Source organism: Artemia sp. Qi Xiang Cuo, chromosome 3 (genome assembly GCF_049724085.1).
Source record: "Artemia sp. Qi Xiang Cuo chromosome 3, ASM4972408v1, whole genome shotgun sequence".
NCBI lineage: Eukaryota > Metazoa > Arthropoda > Branchiopoda > Anostraca > Artemiidae > Artemia > Artemia sp. Qi Xiang Cuo.
In genome coordinates, this window is record NC_142796.1 from 88114396 (window position 1) to 88126909 (window position 12514).

At 36.5% G+C, this 12514-nt stretch overlaps 1 protein-coding gene across 1 annotated transcript in view; it reads right to left on the reverse strand.

The window, feature by feature from the left end:
• LOC148954710 (protein ECT2-like) overlaps window positions 1-11583 on the reverse strand; it is a 165751-nt gene extending 154168 nt beyond the window's left edge. The window contains exon 1 of the mRNA XM_089087211.1: window positions 11487-11583. The gene's annotated coding sequence lies outside the window, so the exon portion shown is untranslated. The remainder of the gene's footprint in view (window positions 1-11486) is intronic.
• Window positions 11584-12514: the final 931 nt, after the last annotated feature.

Below are 12514 nucleotides of genomic sequence, written 5' to 3' on the forward strand. Positions count from 1 at the left end.
TTGTAAGCCAATAATATGAACCGTGAAATATTTCCCATTTTGACTGTAGAGGTAAATTTATTTCTTAGCCTAGCTACCTGAATAGTCTGTTAATATAAACATTACCCCAAAACAAGTGATGGTAAAATTGTACTTTAGCTACTTTTGGCTATCTTGGAAAGAAGTTAGGTTAGGAAAAAAGAAACTTTCAGGGATGGGTCTACAGGCTAAAGTACGTCTGGGAAGGTATTTTGAAATACCCACATCCACTCCTTGTCCCTCTAGAGGGTCCTGACCTTTGATGACTTTTAAAAATCTTATGTTATATAATTGAAACCTTGCAAAATAGATCTTCTGCTTAAATGAAGTACAACAAAATTTTTCCAGCTTTACAACTTTGCTCAATCCCAATTTATAAGGTTTTAAAGATATTGCAAATACATTTCCTAAATTTTCAAAAAAACAACAACATTGATATAGCTTAAAATTCTACTCAAATAACAGGAATTGCATTTTCAGAACTAAAGCCAGAGGAAAAGAAACTGACAGTGGAAAATTAAGGTAAAATGTTGTTTTGTCAAAATTTCAATAGTTGTTTTATCAAAATTCCAAAATTTAATTGTTTAAGTGTTTGTGGACTTGCATAACCAGTTTCTGTCTCTCAATGGTCTAGTAGTGAACATAATAATAATATTTCCCTATCTAATGCTGACATTCCTCCTGTTTCTTCAGCAACATCTTGCTTACCTGATGTTTCTTCTTTATTGTTTTTAAGTGCATTATCCAACAACCTTACCAGTCCTTTAGTTTCTGCATCCTCTCAGATTCCTTCCTCAAAAAAAGTGAGGTTCCTTTGCTCCAATGTTGATAGCCTCCCTAAGAAGCTTTCTGAGCTTTCCTTTTGTATGAAATCATAAGGAGTGGACATTGCAGCAATTACAGAAGTTTCACCAAAAATATACCTTGTCAGTCTTAACTCCAGACAAAATCAAAATCAATGGTTACCAACTATTTTCTAATCTGAATTCCCCAATTTGCCACAGAGGAATGTGCCTTTATATTAGAGATGGACTAAATGTTAGTCTCATTCAATTTGAGTCTCTGAATACTGATGGAATTGAGTCTGTGTGGATTAAAATACACAATCAAATAATTTCAATTGTAGTGGGTGTTGTTTATAGAAGCCCCAGTGCTCTGTGTGTTTTGGACTCTAATTTGGCTGCTATGTTGTCTCATGTGATGTCCAAATTTGCCAGCTATGATCTTGTCCTTACAGAGGACTTTAACCTTCCTGAAATCTAATGGATTGTTCGATCTGGTTTTTGTAAGAAATTCTCCTTTTTGTCTGCCCTCTCTAATAATTCCCTCTGTCAAACAATCTCACAACCAACTCGTTACAGGGAAGGTCAAGTCTCCAACATTCATGATCTGGTTATACTCAGTAACCCTGACCTACTTATTAATAATGTAATAACCACATCTGTTGGTAATAGCAACCATGTAGTAATTATTTCAGAGCTATGTCTGCCTACCAAACAACCTTTCTCTAAGCAACAAAAATATGTAAACTACAAAATAGTCTCTGATAAACTTGCCAAAGTCAACTGGAAAACGCTTATTACTGATGATATTGAGGAGAGTTGGTCAAATATTAAAATGGAAATTGTAAATGTTGAAAAGTCATGCACCAGAATTTTTCAGGCAAAACAGGCAAAAAGTTTACCTAGTTTTAACCACTAAAGTAAGCAAGCTAATCAATCAAAAACACAGAGCATGGAATCACTATAGAAAAAATAAGACCATGGAAAATTATCTAGTCTTCAAATTCTTTTGTAATCAAACAACAAACCAAGGAGTTGAAGAGAAGGTTTGAGGAAAAACTGGCTGAGGAAGTTAAGGACAACCCTAAATCTTTCTGGCTTTATGCCATTAAAAAATGCAGCAGCAGATGCACAATCCCAGATATCCTGCACAATAGTAAATCAGTTGCTGATCCTGAACTGAAAGTTGAAATTTTCCGCCAATATTTCTCTTCTGTTTTTTTCATCCAACTCCAGTATTGTATGTCCTACACCTCCTTTATATGATGTATCACATAATATGGAACCAATTCTGATTACATATACTTTGGTTCTAAAGGAACTTACATCCCTCAAACTGAATAAATCTGCTAGCCCAGACAGCATTCACCCACGTATCCTACATGAATGTTGTACAGTTTTGTGTCAACCTCTTTCTCTACTGTTCAATTTATCATTGAATCTTTCTATATTACCCCAGAACTAGGAAACTACACATATCATTCCTATATTTAGAAAAAGGTAGAAAGGACCTTGCAAAAAATTATTGACCCATCAGCAGTTGTTAAGGTTCTTAAAAGAATAATCAACTGTGCAGTTGTTAAACACCTTGAAGCAAACAATGTTTTACACAGTTCACAACATGGCTTTCATTCTGGAAGATCTGTTGACACCAACCTCCTTGAATCATGTGATCAAATCACCAAGTTGCTTGATATTGGGGTACCTGCTGACATGATTCTGCTTGACTTCTCTAAAGCTTTTGACAAAGTGTGTCACAATCAACTTGCAATTAAATTATGCACAGTAAAGCTTGAAGAAAATCCCTGCTCTGGATCTTTGATTTTCTTTATTTGTGTAATCAATGTGTTCAGTTATTTGACAACTCTGGTAATTGTATTCTTTCTTCCTCAATGCATGTTCTGAGTGGAGTTCCTCAGGGAAGTGTCTTGTGTCCTACACTGTATTAATATCTTCATCAATGATGCTTCTTCCATTATCAGCACTAAATCAACTCTTTATGAGGATGACCTACAGCTTCTTGGACCAGCTTTGTCTTGTGAAGATCATTCCCTGCTACAAAATAATCTTCAACTGCTGTGCCAATGGGCTGATGACTGGCTTCTTGAATTCAATGTTGCCAAGTGCCATACCATTCACTTTGGCAGACTGAATCCTTACTGTTCTTATTTTTTCTTAGGCCACCTACTCTCCTCTGTAAACAATGAGCAAGATCTTGGTGTGACTATTGACAATGAACTAAAATTGAGTACTCATGCTAAGAGGTCTAGGGTAAAGGCACCGAGGATTTGACAGTGCAATTTTGGAACCACTGTCAAAACTTTCCTTCAAAACAGGATAGCTCTGCTTAGCCGTGACTTAGAGCGCTATCTCTTGGAGCCGTCGTTATATTTCGACGGTGCGAAACGTGGACACTATATCCAGTACACCCAGATAAGAAAAGAACATTCAATTTGGTCAGTTTCCTGTTTTGACACAAAAGGAGCTCCCAACAATTTTTCAGGTATGTAATGTTCAAACTGTCATTACTTGGTTATTTATTGCAAGAAAAAGTTGGGATAAGCGCCAATGTGTCGAGATACATTTGATCTTCTCTGAAATGTAGCCACATTAGCTTTTTCTTGATAAAATTAAATGAAAATGGCGACGGAAATTGCATTGTCAAAACTAGGTTCCAAGTGTCAAAAATTCTTGTTCGATGTAGTGGAATACCAGGCGGACTAAAAATGTTCCTTCAGCCACATTCAAGCCGCAAATATCAGCTTCAATCAAGGGATTTATTTCTTTGGCGAATATCTTGTAGTAACCTTGTCAAAATTTTGGACAGACAGCAACAGGCCCTGTTGAAATATAGGTGACTCTGTCGAAACTTCACTGAACATGTAAAATAGATGAGAAATAATAGGTGTCAAAATTCCAGGATCCACTGACGAAACCATAGGCACCATAGCTGTCGAATTTATGGGTGCTTTCTGCACAACAAGATATTTTGATGATTATTATTTCTAATAATATTTCAGATGAAAGAACATTTAAACAAAAGGTTTTTTTTAAACTTTGAAGTTTTACTTACAGACACTGGATTTTTACATCATCTGAGGAACTGCCACTTGGCCTCATACCATGCAGGGGCGTAAATTACTATGGGGCAGGGGGGGGGGGGCAGTTGCCCCCCCAGACCTGATTTTGCCCCCCCCCCCCATATTTATCTACATTATACCCTTATTTATCCTTCATCCAAATAAAAAATAAAAATTTTATCAAATACAAAATCTTGTACGAAATGATGCGTAGGCCTATGTTTTGGACGAAACTAAGAATCTGCATATGAAAATAAAATTGCCTAAATCAAATAAACTTCTTAAATTTCTTGAAATCCACTCCCATTTTCCTAGATCCTATCCCTTCCGAAATGCTAGTGAAACAATTTTGTTATACTAAATACTATTTGTATTTAATAATGTATATTAAAATTTTTTGTACTGATTTTGTTATACCAAGTACTACATACTTGAAATGATTTTGTTGTTTTATTACTTCTACTTTTTGCATAGTCTTTTACACTTTTATACATTAAATGAAGTTGAAGAAAAACAAAGAAACAAGAATATATGAGTCAAATACACCAGGTTCTGCCCATAAGTATTCCCCAAGTATTTAGATGGGTGTCAAATTGGGTTCTGACTTGCATCAAAAACAGGTATCATTTTTGTTGTATCGAATTTGTGGGTGAAAATGTTCCTATTTAAGAAAATTGTAGTTTTGTACCTTTCCCAGATAAAACTTGAAACTTCTTATCAAACAATGAGATCGCTAGATGTTTTTCCTACATACTGAAACCCTTTTCAAACCAAAAGTCTTTAAATTAAGACTTCTAGAGTAGAAAAACTGGTTTTTTACAAAAAATGTCAAATCATCGGTTCGACACCCAATACGGGTGTCGAATTGGGTTCCGACTTGCATTGAAAACAGGTAACTTTTTTGTTGTGTCGAATTTGTAGGTGAAAATGCTCTAATTTTGGAAAATTGGAGTTTTGTACCCTTTCCAGACAAAACTCCAAACTTCTCATCAAACAGTTAGATTCCAAGATGTTTTTCCTACATACTGAAACCCTTTTCAAACCAAGTCTTTAAATTAAGACTTCTAGAGTAGAAAAACTGTTTTTTTACAAAAACTGTTGAATCATGGGTACCTTTACCCTACTGGTGGGGCTAGTTCAACCTTGGGATTGATTAAGCATAATATTTCCTCTCATTCCCCTAAAGTCATCAGTCTTCTTTATAAGAGACTTTTGCATCCTAAGCTTGAACTTGGAATGTCTCTTGCCTCTTCATATTTTAAAAAAGACATAAAAGTTCTTGAAGATGTGCTACTAAAGTGATATCTGGCAATACCTTCCTGTGGCATACTTTAGCCTGTAGGCCCATCCCTCAGTTTCATTTTCCTAATCTAACCCCTTTCCAAGACAGCCAAAAGTAACTAAAGTAGAATTTTACCTTTCCACTTCTATAGCACACATATTTTTAAAGGCCATCAAAGGTCAGGACCCTCTAGAGAGAGAAGGAGTGGAGGTAGCTACTTCAAAATACCTACTCATGACATACTTTAGCCTTTAGACCCATCACTGAAAGTTTCATTGTTCTAACCTAACCCCTTTCTAAGAGAGCCAAAAGCAGCTAAAGTAGAATTTTACCAATTTCAATAGGCATAACCCTGTCATGTAGTCAAGTTTCAGGACCCTCTAGAGGGAGGAAAAGTGGAGTTAAGTGCTTCAAATACCTTACCAGGACAAACTTTAGCCTGTAGACCCATCCCTGAGTTTTCTTTCCCTAACCTAACCCCTTTCCAAGATAGCCAAATACAGCTAAAGTAGAATTTTACCAGCCTACTGATCTACAAATAAAGTGAATAGGGTAAAAAAAACAGTATCTAATTGAGCAAAATTATGTAAAACTAAAACCCTCACATCTTGTTACCAAAGAGGAACAGAGAAGGATTGGGTATATTAATAAAAAGCTAAGAATTTAAGCTATGCATCAATATGATTATTATTAAAATTATTTAAGATCAAACACTTGAAATTATTAGTTTATTGACTTACCAACAGGGACCTCTTTTTGGAAATACCAATTATCCTATTTTGATGTACATATAGGGTAAACAGCCTCTTTTTGGGAAAGACTACTTTTCTTTGGCATTCTGGAAAAATAGCAATGGATTTTTGGACCACCCCTATTTTACTACAGCATGATGTAATGTGAGGGCAGTAACAAGAACTTGTTTGACCTTCTTGGTCAAATTTTCACCAGTAATTTGTCAGCATAAATAAAAAAAATGGTCTCTGTTTTGACAAGCAATTGAAAAGAAAAATTATATCCACTATTTGTGATTTATAGAATAAATATCAAGCAATGTCTTGTAACTGACCTGCTAGAGAGAGGATTACCTGTGGATATAATATTGTTACACCTAGCCAAAGCATTTGACAAGGTTTGTCACCAATACCTCATTCACAGGCTACTTACTCTATCTGTTAGTCCACAAGTGGTCAGTTGGACAGAGGACTTTCTGAGGGACAGAACACAGCAAGTGAAAGTGATAACTGGACCAAATAGCCATGTCCTTTCTGACGAAATCAAAGTCACTAGTGGGGTTCGCCAGGGCAGCGTCCTGGGCCCCACCCTGTTTAACATCTACATAAATGAGCTACCCCTCATCACCAGCAACAAAACCACCCTATATGCGGATGATTCGAAACTCATAGGTCCTGCCAACACCTCTTGTTCCATCCAATCCCTCCAAACTGATCTCAACCACATGTGCTCCTGGGTCAAAAGATGGCTGCTGGAATTCAATGCAGAAAAATGCAAGGTCATACACTTCGGACATAAAAACCCCAAACATCAGTACCTCATGACCCAAAATTCTGGAAGTCACCACACAATCGAGCCTGTCCAGGAGGAGAGTGACCTTGGCATCATTGTTGACTCCCAGTTGAAATTCAGCTCCCACTCACAGAAAATCTCAGCCAATGCTAGTAGAGCCCTAGGCATCATCAAACACAGCATCACCAGTAGGCCTAGGAGTAAACACGTAATCACCAAACTCTACAAAGGATTAGTAAGACCTAGACTGGAGGTGGGGACAATACTGGCCACCCCTCGATTCAAAAAGGACAAGGCAGTTCTTGAGCAAATCCAACGAAGGGCCACTAAGATGATTGTCAGCATGGAAAACAAGACATACAGTGAACAGCTGAAGGAACTCAACCTCCCCTCCTTAGTATACAGATGGAAACGTGGAGACATGATCCAGGTGCACAAACTCCTCTCAACCAATCAAGGAAATGAGATCCTGGAGATCGACACCTCCCACAAAACATGAGGACACCCTAGACGAATCCGCAAACATCATGCTACAACTGGAGCAAGATGCAATTTCTTTTCTAGTTGGATTGAGAACCTCTGGAATAATCTCAAGGAGGACACTGTTGCTGCTGAATCAACAGATGCTTTCAAACGCCATCTGCATGCTGAGTGGAAAGATACACCATGGAAGTTTGACTGGGAAGCACCAGAATCTTCCACCAGAACTTAACCAACTACAAGTCATCATAAGGAGTGATTCAACAGGATCGAAAGTCCTTATTTCACTCCAAGCTGTGATTTAAGGTAATTTAAGGTAATAAAAGTTATATCTCTAGAATTAGAAGAAAATCAGCTTTCTGTCAATAGGGCTGTTTTTTCACTCATCAATGTGCAAAGATCTTACATCTTTTGTCAGAAAACACTTAAAAGTGAAATATTTGACCTAAGATCTTATATCTTTTGTCATTTTATGCAAATATCTTTTGTCATTCTGCTGTGATAAGTCATCTGAGAACAATAACGAGTATATCATCAAAGTTCTCTTATCATTGTTCTATATGGCAGAAAACTTTTTTTTATGTTTCTTCACACTTTTTGCTAACATCAGTGAGCTGTAAGATCTTAGAACAAAGATGAGTGAAATAACAATAATCTTTGCAGAAAGATGCAAGATCTTAGATGTAAGATTTTGGTGCAAAAAACAGCCCTAATATGTGAATAAAAGTCAAACACTAAAAGGATATGTACATCAAAATAGGATAATTGGTATTTCCAAAGAGGTCCTTGTAGGTAAGTCAATAGGCCTAAACTAATGATTTGAAGTGTTTGATCTTAAATAATTTTAATAAAAACCATAGGTTTCATAGGTTTAATAAAAACCATTGCCTCTCAATTACTTGGACTATCTGTCTTGGCTTTTCTCTGTCTACAATTACCCAGCCCAGTCTTGATGCAACCTATTGCCCAAAATACTTGATAACTTCAATTCAAAATCAACGTTATTTCAAGCAAATTTATGGCCCTATGTCAATTTTAAATTCTTGGTCAACCTTCTTAAGACCATAGGCGGGTCTGCCTTGTTTGCCTCTTTTTTTAAATTCTTGACCAGCATGCCTAGGACTCTAGGCAGGCATGCCTCCTTTCCAAAAACAACCTTGATAAGTATGTGTCCAATAAGAATGTCATGCATACTCCTGCCATTTACCCTTGCCCCAGCCATTTAAACATTTGCCTCTCAATTACTTGGACTATCTTTCTTGGCTTTTCTCTGTCTACAATTACCCAGCCCAGTCTTGATGCAACCTCGTGCCCAAAATACTTGATAACTTCAATTCAAAATCAATGGCAGATGTGCCTTGTTTGCCTCTTTTTTAAATTCTTGATCAGCATGCCTAAGACTCTAGGCAGGCATGCCTTTCCAAAAACTAACCTGACAAGTATGTGTCCAATAAGAGTCATTCATACTCCTGCCATTTACCCGTGCCCCAGCCATTTAATCATTGGCCTCTCAATTACTTGGACTATCTGTCTTGGCTTTTCTCTGTCTACAATTACCCAGCCCAGTCTTGATGCAACCTATGCAACCTATTGCCCAAAATACTTGATAACTTCAATTCAAAATCAACGGATGGGCTGGGTAATTGTAGACAGAGAAAAGCCAAGACAGATAGTCCAGGTAATTGAGAGGCAAATGTTTAAATGGCTGGGGCACGGGTAAATGGCAGGAGTATGAATGACTCTCTTATTGGACACATACTTGTCAGGTTAGTTTTTGGAAAGGCATGCCTGCCTAGAGTCTTAGGCATGCTGATCAAGAATTTAAAAAAAGAGGCAAACAAGGCACACCTGCCTATGGTCTTAAGAAGGTTGACCAAGAATTTAAAATTGACATAGGACCATAAATTTGCTTGAAATAACAGGCAAAACAATCGTTTAAAGCCATTTTTATCTTTCAAATAGTACCTATCCGTTGATTTTGCCTTGAAGTTATCAAGTATTTTGGGCAATAGGTTGCATCAAGACTGGGCTGGGTAAATGTAGACAGAGAAAAGCCAAGACAGATAGTCCAAGTAATAGAGAAGCAAATGTTTAAATGGCTGGGGCACGGGTAAATGGCAGGAGTATGAATGACTCTCTATTAATACTAAGCTATTAATGTATAGCTTCAATTAATAGCTTTTCTCTGATAATTATGATTCTTCTAGGCTAATATTCCTCTTTGGTAACAAAATGTGAGAGTCTTAGTTTTAAATAATTTTGCTCAATTGTATAGGCCTACTGGTTTTTTACCCTACTTTTAGTGTTTCAGTTTTATTCATATATTAGGCCTAACAGCAGGGGCAGGATCTGGGATTTTTTGTAAAGGGGGGGGGCAAAATAGGTTTATCTGATAAACTTGCATTAGAAGCAAGTTTAGGGTAAGACACCCAGTAGTTGGACACTTTAATCACTTTGAAAACTTTTTGACATTTAAACTACTCTAATTACTGTATTATACCACCTAGAAACTTAATCTTTGTATCAAAAAATTTCTGAAGAATTTCTGAACAAGTAGGTTACTAATTCAAATACTTTCACTTGTACAGCACCTCCTATTTTTGAATTTACTAACAAGTGACAATTCTGCCTAAACTCGGACATACAAATGGCTCATTGTAAATAGTGATTAAAATAGTATAAAAGATTATGTCCAAGAATAGGCAGGTGGTTGACTACTGGGTGTCTTACCCTAATTAATGCAATTCTGCATTAACTAAGTATATTACACTACTTTAGACTACATTAGGAGGGGGCATATGCACCCCTTGCCCCCTGGATCCACCACTGCCTAAAAGAAAGCTAGCCTAATTTTCTTCTGATTCTAGAAATGTTACTTTTGTTGTTTGATACTTATTCTACAAACCAGCAAAATATTAAATATAGTTTTCTTTTCAAATGCTTTTGAAAACAGAGAATGCTTTTCAAAACAAAACAGAAATTTTCAATTTGTGCTGACAAATCATTTGTCAAAATTTTGACCTTATCTTTCAAATAGTACCTATTTGTTGCGTCTGTTGATTTTGCATTGAAGTTATCAAGTGTTTTGGGCAATAGGTTGCATCAAGACTGGGCTGGGTAATTGAAGACAGAGAAAAGCCAAGACAGATAGTCCAAGTAATAGAGAGGCAAATGTTTAAATGGCTGGGGCACGGGTAAATGGCAGGAGTATGAATGACTCTCTATTAATACTAAGCTATTAATGTATAGCTTCAATTAATAGCTTTTCTCTGATAATTATGATTCTTCTAGGCTAATATTCCTCTTTGGTAACAAAATGTGAGAGTCTTAGTTTTACATAATTTTGCTCAATTGGATAGGCCTCCTGGTTTTTTACCCTACTTTTAGTGTTTCAGTTTTATTCATATATTAGGCCTAACAGCAGGGGCAGGATCTGGGATTTTTTGTAAAGGGGGGGGGCAAAAAAGGTTTATCTGATAAACTTGCATTAGGAGCAAGTTTAATTAATGCAATTCTGCATTAACTAAGTATATTACACTACTTTAGACTACATTAGGAGGGGGCATATGCACCCCTTGCCCCCTGGATCCACCACTGCCTAAAAGAAAGCTAGCCTAATTTTCTTCTGATTCTAGAAATGTTACTTTTGTTGTTTGATACTTATTCTACAAACCAGCAAAATATTAAATATAGTTTTCTTTTCAAATGCTTTTGAAAACAGAGAATGCTTTTCAAAACAAAACAGAAATTTTCAATTTGTGCTGACAAATCATTTGTCAAAATTTTGACCAAGAAGGCAGAGTTCTTATTAATGACCTCACATTGCATCATTCTGTAGTAAAAAGGGGTGGACCAAAAACCCATTGCTATTTTAATGGAATGCCAAAGAAAAGTGGTCTTTCCCAAAAGAGGCCTTTTACCCTTTAGGCTATTGCTTGACACCTTCTTCTAGGCTATGGTTTTTCCAAATATAACAGAATAATCACTTCCAAATTTAATATCTAGAGTTTGGAATGAAATTCTGATTCTAAAGTTAGCCTATGCTTATTTCTTAACTAGCCTATCTCAGTAAAAAGTTAACCAAAATATTAGCCTATCAAGACAAGAGGCTTGCTTTAAAAGCTACTTTAGCCTGATATTATGGCCTAGTCTATATGAGATTTCCCAAGGTTCAGCAGAGCTCAGGGAACACACAGATGCTTAATCTGAATATCCAGGCCTAGCCTTCTAAGATTAGCCTAGTAGCCTACCAAAGTGCGATTTTGAACCTTGGAAACTTTACTTTTACTGAAGATTCCAATATACATAGAAGGCACTTACTGTGGCATATACGAGTACCAAACCTTGGTTGTCTTCAAAAAATAAATATTAATAACTTAAGTATTTTTTAAGGTTTTGCTGCATTTTTAAATTGAACTTGCTAATCTTTTCTTCCTCGGTCTTCTATCGCTGAATATTCAAATCCTTGTAAAACCCTTAAATGAATCTTAGAGTTGTGTTATTTTACAGGCCAAACTAGCCAACGATCAGGAACGTAGGTCCAGCATTTTTACTTGGGGGGCAGGAGGAAGTCCACACCCGGGAAGTCAAGGGATATGGGATGACCTTCTGCGGAGAGGGGTGTTGCAACATTTGTGAGAAACACGAGCCTGAATTTATTTTCAAGATGTCTGAAAACTTGCTTTTGGAAATTGTTTTATAATGGATACTGGACTGGACACCCAATGAAAAAAGTAAAGGGGGATGTGCCTACCCTAAGTCTTCAATATCACCTTTGTCTATAAGATTTAGTAGAGAAAAGTTATTATTCAACAAAGAATCTTCCTAGTTAAATTAAAAACATTGCTTAATACATAACAAACAAAAAAAATACATTAAACAGACATAAAATAAATTACTGGTTCTCGACTTTACTAAAATTATCATCAATGAGTTATTGCCGACGACAGTAGTATAATGTAGACAAGCTTTCTGGTGGACGAACGTGAACGTAGCATAAACACGGCTTTTTTCATCCAGCTTCACCAAGAATGTTACAGTACCTATCCCTTCCACTTTCCCCGACCCCCATGCCCAACACAGGATGCTTAATCTCATAGTTGCATCAAGCACTATTCCGACTGTCCTGTATATCGTGCTATCAGATGGTTGTGTTTTGAAAATGTTGTCTAAGGAAATCAAAAAGTATACCCTTTAAATTTAAATTGACGAAATCTCATACAGGAAAATTACAACCCCCGTCCATGAACATCAAGAAAAAATCCCTTTTTTGCATGGGCAGCAGTGATATGTCCTCTTTTTTCTTCGTCAGTATCAAGATAATGGTACATCATAGAGAGCTGTTTAAG